General features: G+C 38.7%; 1 protein-coding gene across 2 annotated transcripts in view; it reads left to right on the top strand.

Moving 5' to 3' along the window:
- LOC122549088 (peroxidasin homolog) overlaps nucleotides 1-8464 on the top strand; it is a 573433-nt gene that overhangs the window by 493280 nt on the left and 71689 nt on the right. The window lies entirely within an intron of this gene.

Here is an 8464-nt window from a genome sequence, read left to right as displayed (position 1 = left end):
CACCCTGACAGGAATATACTTTCTCTGGATTATCTCAGTCCCTCTCCATCAGCCCCTGTAATTACCTTTATTTAACTGTAACACCTTTATATCTGATTTTGCCTTCTCTTTTTCAAAAGGCAGACTGAACTCTTCCATATTGTGATCGCTGCCTCCTAAGTGTTTCCTGACTTTCAGATCTTTTATAAAGTCTGGTCTCTTACATAGCAGTAAGTCCAGTATAGCCTGCCCCTTTATGGGCTGCATCACACGCTGTTCCAAAAAGCCATCCTGTCAGCATTCTATGAATTCCCTTTCTTTGGATCCACTGGCAACATTATTCACCCAGTCTATTTGCATATTGAAGTTCCCCATGATCACTGTGACCTTACCTTCCTGACATGCCCTGTCTATTTCCTGGTTCATCTTGCACCCCTGGTCCATACTGGGAGGTCCATACATAACTCCCATTATGTTTTTTTTTTGCCTTTGTGGTTCCTCAACTCCATCCACACAGACTCTACATATCTGACGCTATGTCATTCAGTGCCATAGATTTAATCTCATTCTTAACTAACAAGGCAATCCCGCCTCCTCTGCCCACCTCCCTGTCTTTTCAATAAGTTGTAAATCCTTGAATGATTAACTGCCAGTCCTCAACTCCCTGCAACCGCGTCTCTGTGATGCCTACCACATCATAATCATTTACGATGATTTGTGTTGTTAATTCATCTACTTTGTTACGAATACTACGAGCATTCAGGTAAAGCACCTTAATGCTAATTTTCTTATCCTCATGATTTCCATCACCTTTGATAATAATTCCTATGCTTCCTTTTTGCTTCATTCCTCATCTGCCTCAAACTTAAACCCTGCACATATGCTAACCTGCTACTTATCTTTCTACTTGACTGCATACTCCCTGTTGCTTTCGCTTTCCCTTCCCCCTCGACTCACAAGTTTAAAGTCCGAGTGACCACCCTATTTATCCTTTTCACCAGAATACTGGTTCCAGATCCACTGGTACTCCAGGTGTGGTCTCACCAAGGCCCTGTATAATTTCAGCAAGTCTTCCCTGCTCCTGTGCTCCTTCCTGAAATAAAAAGATCAAAACTGCACACAAAACTCTAGGTGTAGTCTTACCAAGGCCCTGTATAATTGCAGCAAGTCATCAATGCTCCTCTACTCACTTTCTTTTACTATGAATGTCAACATATCAATTGTCTTCTTCACCACCTGCTGTACCTTCATGCTTACTTTCAGTGATTGGTTTGCATGAACACTTAGTCTTGCTGCACCTTCTCTTTCCCAAACTATTGTCATTCAGACAATAATCTGCCTTTCTTTGGCTGCATAATTATTCACATTATACTTCATCTGCCATGCATTTACCCACTCATTCAAATTGTCCAAATCATACTGAAGCATCTTTGCATTCTCCTCACAGATCACTCTCCCTTTGTCAGCAAATAAATAGCGGAAAGAAAACTTCAACCCACTTGTGTCAAGCATAACGTCATGGACACTCAAACCTCAGTGAGGTGTCTTCCTTATATCCATGCTGAAACTCCTTGTGCAGCAGCACAGCTACAATTGGTTTCCTTTTTAATTAATTTGTGTACATTCACTGAATGCTATTTTCTTCATTTAATGTTCCTACTCAGGGACAAGCTGCTAACTCAGCTCATTATTACTACCAAAAATTGGTTCTTTAAGCTTACATCTTCAACAGCTTTGTTGAATTTCTTCTGCTTTGATACCTACACTGTCTTCTGCTTGTGGAACTGTATTCTAAGCAACTTCTGCCCTGACTGTTTTAGAAACTTCTAAACTAATAGCACTTCTGTGAAATACTTTTTCCCTCTGAATACACAAGTATCTGGATGCTTTATTTCTCTAACTAAAATAAAACATAGAACTGTAGATGCTGGCGATTTGAAACAAACAGAAAAATAAATTGCTTGAGAAACTCAGCATGTCTAGCAGCATCTGTGGAGAGAAAACAGTGTTGACGTTTTGAGCCCAGTGCCCTTCTTCAGAATACCCTTCATTCTCTTTTTCTCATGCTAGGTCATAAAATTGAAGCCTCAAGCATCTTAGCAATTATCGCAATGGGGACAGGAAGAGGAGTCTCATTAGTTATTTATCGAAGTTTGCTTGATTTCTTGGAAAGCTGTCTTGATCCAACTGTTCAGGATATCCTTATCTTGTTTTCAATAGATCAGGTCTTCATGCAACTGAAAATTAAATTTCATTTTTTTCTTAAACTTCATCATTATTATTATTATTATTATTATTAATAATAATAATAATATACCCTGTGACTTTATCACAGAAATAGATCTTCTGACATTCAGGAAAGAGATCTCAGAGCTTCAAAACAAATTCAGATCATTGAAGCTTTAGGTAGAGTGGATGTTGTCCCACTTCTCCAGCTGTAGCCAAATGTATTCAACATATCTTTGCAATCATGTGTGGAGAATATAGATATGAAATGAATGTGCTCAGAGAAAATGTTCAAACCTCAAAAAAGAACTAGCAAGAAGAAGTACAATAACTGCAAATAGAAAGCTCTACAGAGAGCAAGATCTATAAGCCTAAATTGGACCAAGCCAATACTTAACATGCAGAAATTATTGATCTGTAGAAATGACAGTGGGAAGTCACAAAGGAATATCAACATCAAACCATGACACTCCTCAAGAGTTTATTAACCAAAGCCTACAAGACTAAAACGTTAAATTTCTTGGGAGGCAAAATGCCTTGGCAAAACTTAAAGTTAAACATTAATTAAGCTTCAACACATCAAAACTCAGCAAAGATTGTTATGGTCTATCTACCTCATGACACAATTGAACAAAAGGTCCAGCAGTGAACAGCAAAAACTGAAATCAAGCTTTATGGGCTGGAAACAAAAAGCTTGCAGAAAATCTACAAAACACTTTCACTCAGGCAACTAATATTCTCACCCCAGGGACATAGCAGAGAGTGATTTTGATGGAGGAAAAAGCTTTTCTGTTGCAGGAATGTTCTGACCTCACATTATGTTGAATGATTAGCTAAAGAAAACTCTGCTACAGTTACTGAGGAATGAAATTTTCCTGAAAAAAGAAAATCTGGAGAGAAAGTACAACAATCTTTAATGACAGAGATTCCCCATATAACATGGTTGACCTAACAAATAGGCTAACAGATCAGAGTTTCAGGCAGAAATTTTCTATTGATCCTACTCAAAAGTACCATCCTATTTTCTGCTCGAAATGTCATTGTCTGTATACGAGGAGCTTCATCCTACACCAAGTGTTGAAATGATACCACTATCTAGAAAGCAAGACATTTCTACCCTAGAGGTTTTGGTCAAGTCTTAACTGTGCCCCTTCAGCATTCAGCAAACCCTTTGTTCTTCTTTTTGTCAATCAGATCATCCCAAGATCAGAAGGCAAAGCAGATGAAAGGGAGAGAGAGAAGTTTAGTACATAGCTTGCTTTTCAATAGGCTATGATCATTGAATTCCTGGAGCCTTATACTTTTGAGTCAGATTTTCCTGGATTGATCTTCATTGCTGCAACATTCAAATCTTCAAATGGAACACAGTCATTTATCAAAAGGTTTTATCAAAAACGTCTATTCCACATGTCCTTCACATAATACTGCACATAAAGTGCCAGCGGTGGCTTAACCAGTGTTTTCTACAGTTGGTGCATAAAATCCCTGCTTTTGTATTATGTACCTGATCCCATAAAAGAAAGCATTCCATTTGCTTTCTTTACCATGTCATTTACCTGTTCTGCTACCTTCAAGACATGTAGATATATAACCTAAAATCTCACTTCCTTCATCTATTTTAATACCTTCCTATTTATTGTAAATTTCCTAACTTTCATTGCCCTCCCCAATTGCTTTACTTCACCTTCTCCAGAATTCTATTTGCTACTTTGTCACCTACTCATCGAGATTATTGACATCACAGGACCACAGAATAGTTAGACTGTAGAGGGAGATGATTTGTGGTTGCACTGATTCTCTGAGCATTTTGACTTTGAACCAATCTCCTGCCTTTTCCTCATAACCGTGAATCTTTTTTCTATTCAAATAATCATCCAATGCCCTCCTGAATGCATCAACTGAACCTGCCACATTCTCAGGCAGTGCATACCAAGCCCCAACTACTTGCTGTGATAGTTATTTTTGTCATCTCGCATTTGATTCATTTGTAAAAGTTTTTAAAACCACCTGGCGTTCAATCTTTTTATGAATGGAAATTTGTAAGTCATTTCCTCTTAGCCTTGTTCTTCCAAGAACAGTAGTCCCCACCTTACCAAATTTTCTTCATAACCGAAGTTTCTCATCCCTGAAACCATTCTTATAAGCCTCTTCTGCAGTCTCTCCAATGTGTTCACGTCCTTCCTGATGTGTGGCATCCAAAATTGTATACAACCCTTGAGATAAGTTCTTACCACTGCCTTGTATAAGTTCAGCACAACCTCCTAGCTCTTCTACTCGCTGAATGATAAAGCCTGGTATACTATATGATTTATTAAGTGCAGTACCTATTTATCCTGCAACTTTTAATAAGTTACTTGCATAAATACCTGATTCTGTCTACTCCTACACACCCTTTAGACCAATACTCTTTTTATCATGATGTCTTTCTATGTTCTTTGTAATAAAATGTATTATTTCACACTTCTCATAATTAAGGAGTCAACAGCAATCCACTTCAGTATCAACTACCTACAAATTATTTTGTCATCAGCAATTTCTGAATCATGCCTCCCCCGTTTAAGATCAAATCATTAATGGACCAATTTCGGAGCCCCGTGAAACACTGTTGAAAGCTGTTTTCCATTTGCAGTAACAGCCAATGATCATTGTTCATTGTTTCCTGTCACTGAACCAATTTTTGATCCCACCCACCATGGGATTCTACTTTAATTATCAGTCTGCCATGTAGGACCTTGACAAATGTCTTACTAAAATCCATGTCGACAACATTCAAGCATTAGTCTCATCAATGGTCCTTGTTACTTTCTCAGAAAAAATCAAAGGGAGATTGTGATAGTAACTTAATAAAATCATACTGATTATCCATAAGTAATCCATGACTTTCTAAGTGACAGTTTGCTTTGTATCTCAGAATTGATTCTAATAACTTGACCACACACTGAACACAATCTCTAACTATTTGACCTATCCCTCAAGTACTTTTTAAACAATTGTTTACAGCTCTCCAATCCTCTCTACATCACCTGTATCTAGTGTGAACTGGAAAATAATGATATGGCATCCAATATTTCTTCGCTGGCTCCCTTTAACAGCCTGAGATACAGTCCATGCATCCCCAATGATTTATCTACTTTCAAGGATGTCAATACTTCCTCTTGCATCATGCTTATCGTATTGAAAATTCAGATTCCTTCTCTTTGACAATAATGTCCCAATCATCTCTATCCTTTGTGAAGACAAAGTATTCATTAAGAATCCTACCCACAACTTCTGCAATTATGTGCAAGCTACCATGGACATATCTGATAGATTTCACTTTTTCCTCAGTTAAAGTTTTGCTCTTCATGTATCAATAAAGCAGTTTTGGGCTTTTCTTGATTTTACTATATTTTCATATCCTCTCTGCGTTTCTAACTTCCTTTTTTATTTCATCCTTGTACTTACTATACGCCTTTAGGTTTTCTGCAGTATTAAGTTTTTTGGGACAGTCATATGTTTTATCTTTCTTCTTTATTTTGCTCTGTTTGCAGAGGACTCTAGATTTATCAATGCCAGCCTTTAGCTTTATGGATAAAAACCAAAAGAACTCGGATGCTGTAAATCAGGTACAAACACAGAAGTTGTTGGAAAAGCTCAGCAGGTCTGGCAGCATTTGTGCAGAGAAATCAGAGTTAACATTTTGGGTCCGGTGACCCTTTCTCACAACTGGGAAATTTCTGAGTTTTGAGGAAGGATCACTGGACCCAAAACATTAACTTTGATTTCTCTTCACAGATGCTACCAGACCTGTTGAGCTTTTCCAACAACTTCGGTTTTTATTTATATTTTTGGTGGCATATTTACAATGTGCCCATAAAATTTCACTTTGAATGCCTCTCACTGTTCTGTTCTTTCCAGTAGCTGTACCCAATTCACCTTCATCGGATCACCTTTCAGCTTCATAAAATTTGATTTCCACAATTTAGAACTTTTACTCGTATTCTATCTTTTTCCTTTTCCATAATTATGTTAAATCTCACTGTATTATGGTCACTTTCTCTAAAATGGTCATCTTTGCTACTTCATTCATTTACCAAACTTAATTCCCAAAGGCTGAATCTAGAATTGCAACCTTCTCATTGAGCTTGTTATATAGTTTCCAAAAAAAAGTAGTCTTGAATGCAGTTTAAGAGTTTTGTGCCCTCTGTGCCGTTCACACTGTTCATACCCCAGTTGATGTTAGGGCAATGGAAGTCCCCAACTAATACTGTCATGTTATGTTTGCAGTCTGAAAGATGTCTACATATTTACTCTTCTAACTGGCTTCCACTATTTGGGGTCATATTGTACACTCCTAGTAGTCTGGCTGCTCCTTTTTATTTTTAAGCTCAATTCCTATGGCCTCATTTGATGTATAATTTTAATACATCATCCCTCTTCACTGCCGTAATTGAATCCTTAAACAATGGTGCCAAACTCCCACCTTTTTGTCCTCATCTGTATCTTACCTGACAACTCCATATGTGGGATGTTGAGCTGTGAATTTTGTCCCTCTTTAAGTCAAATTTCTATTATATTAATGATATGCAACCACAAGACTTTGTGCTGCCTCAGATCATGAGCTTTCTTTACTGTAGTATTTTCATTTACATATAGTGGCATAGTGGCTCGATGGTTAGCACTGCTGCTTCGCAGTGCCAGGGACATGGGTTTGATTCCACACTCGGGCTACTGTGTGGAGTTTGCACATGCTCTCTGTGTCTGCATTGGTTTCCTCTGGGTGCTCCAGTTTCCTCCCACAGTCCAAAAATCTGCAAGTTTGGTGGATTGGCAATGCTAAATTGTCCGTAGTGTCCAGAGATCTGCAGGCTAAGTGGATTAGCCATGGGGAATGTAGAGATAGGGTAGGGAGCTAGGTTTGATGAAATGCTCTTTGGAGGGTTGTGCAGACTCAATGGGCCAATCAACCTTCTTCCACAGCATAGGAGTCCTATTATTTTAACACTGCCAAGTTCTTATGCTACACACATTTTAATTCACTTGCTAACTTTCTGCCTCCAATTCCCTGCTCTGTATTTGTCCTGTCCCTCAGGTTCTCATTTCTGTCAATCTAGTTTAAACTCTTCCCAACAGCACCAGTGAATCTCACTCTGAGGATATTTGTTCTCATCTTGTTCAAGAATAGATAATCCAACTTCTATAGATCCCAACTTCTGCAGAATCATTTCAAGTACCCTAGAAGTCTGATTGCATTATTCCTACTCCAGGTTTCCATCACATATTCAATTACTCACTTCTCCTATTTCTATACTCACTGGCAGATTTAACTGGTGCTGAGACTACTGCTTTCAAAATCCTGCTTTTCAGTCTAGATATCTAAGATCAGTTTTCTGGATCTCATCCCCTTTCTTACCTCAGTCATTGGTACTAATTGGGCCTTGGCATCTCACTGTTCACCCCTCACGAGTTGAATATCCTGCACCTGCTCAGTGACATCCTTGATCTGAATACCAAGGAGGCAATATGCCTTTCCGGAGACATTTTAAAGCCATAGAAACATCTGTCTGTTTTCTTGACTAACTACCAGAACTGCTCTTCCCCTCTTCTTTCTTTCCTGCTGTGCAGCTGAGCTATCAGTGATGCCAAGAATTTGGGTCTGACTGCACACTTCTGAAACCCCAACCTCCCTCTTCAGTGTCCAAAATGGTCATCAATTTGCAAGTGAAACCTAGGGACTCCTGCACCAACTCCCTAATTCTCTTAGACTGCCCTATGGACACCCATTCTATTTCTGCCTCCACCTTCCTATCTTGTGGGGTGACCACTTTTCTGAACATCCTATCGACATTGCCTTTGGCCTTGTGGATATGCCATAGTGACTGCAGCCACCACTTGAGCTCTAAAACCTAAAGCCCAGGTTCCTGGTAATATTTCCTGCGCATGTGCTTTTCAAGGTCATGTGTAGCGTCCATGACTTCCGACAAAGTACACGACACATACTCCCCATGACTGATCTGCCATGCCTCAACTTAGCTTTACTTGTGTCAACTTTATTTTACCTTTTATTAATATTAGGAAAATAGTGTTTCTGGATCAGAAGATCTGGGCTATTTGCATTTCTACTGACTAATTAATCACAACAGCAGGTTAAAAGTGACAGTATCAATAGACAGGTAAACTGAACTGCTGTGCTTGCATTCCATCGGTGTGTTTTAAGTTACTTTCTACCCCAGGTCATATGCTGGCCTGAGAAATGATGATATCAAAGGCTTATTGTTAC

The sequence above is a fragment of the Chiloscyllium plagiosum genome, chromosome 4 (assembly GCF_004010195.1).
Source record: "Chiloscyllium plagiosum isolate BGI_BamShark_2017 chromosome 4, ASM401019v2, whole genome shotgun sequence".
Taxonomy (NCBI): Eukaryota; Metazoa; Chordata; class Chondrichthyes; order Orectolobiformes; family Hemiscylliidae; genus Chiloscyllium; species Chiloscyllium plagiosum.
This window is presented reverse-complemented; position numbering and strand designations above follow the sequence as displayed.